Source organism: Elephantulus edwardii, unplaced genomic scaffold (genome assembly GCF_000299155.1).
Source record: "Elephantulus edwardii isolate Elephantulus edwardi_28Jun2011 unplaced genomic scaffold, EleEdw1.0 scaffold00138, whole genome shotgun sequence".
Lineage (NCBI taxonomy): Eukaryota > Metazoa > Chordata > Mammalia > Macroscelidea > Macroscelididae > Elephantulus > Elephantulus edwardii.
This window is the reverse complement of record NW_006399888.1, coordinates 387959-388170: the sequence shown is the minus strand read 5'-3', so window position 1 is coordinate 388170 and position 212 is coordinate 387959.

Genomic DNA, 212 nt, shown 5'->3' with positions numbered 1-212 from the left:
TGTATGCAGAGCAGATTATCTGAGAGGCTGGGCTCTATGAGGAGAAGTGTGGCGTTAGGATTGGTGGATGTTCTATCAACAATCTGCGTTATGTAGATGACACAACCCTGCTCGCTGAAACTGGGGAGGACCTCATGTACTTGCATGATTGGCCCAGTGGTGAGAATCTTGGTCTTCCTGACATTGAGCCTCAATCCATATTGGAGGCTGCA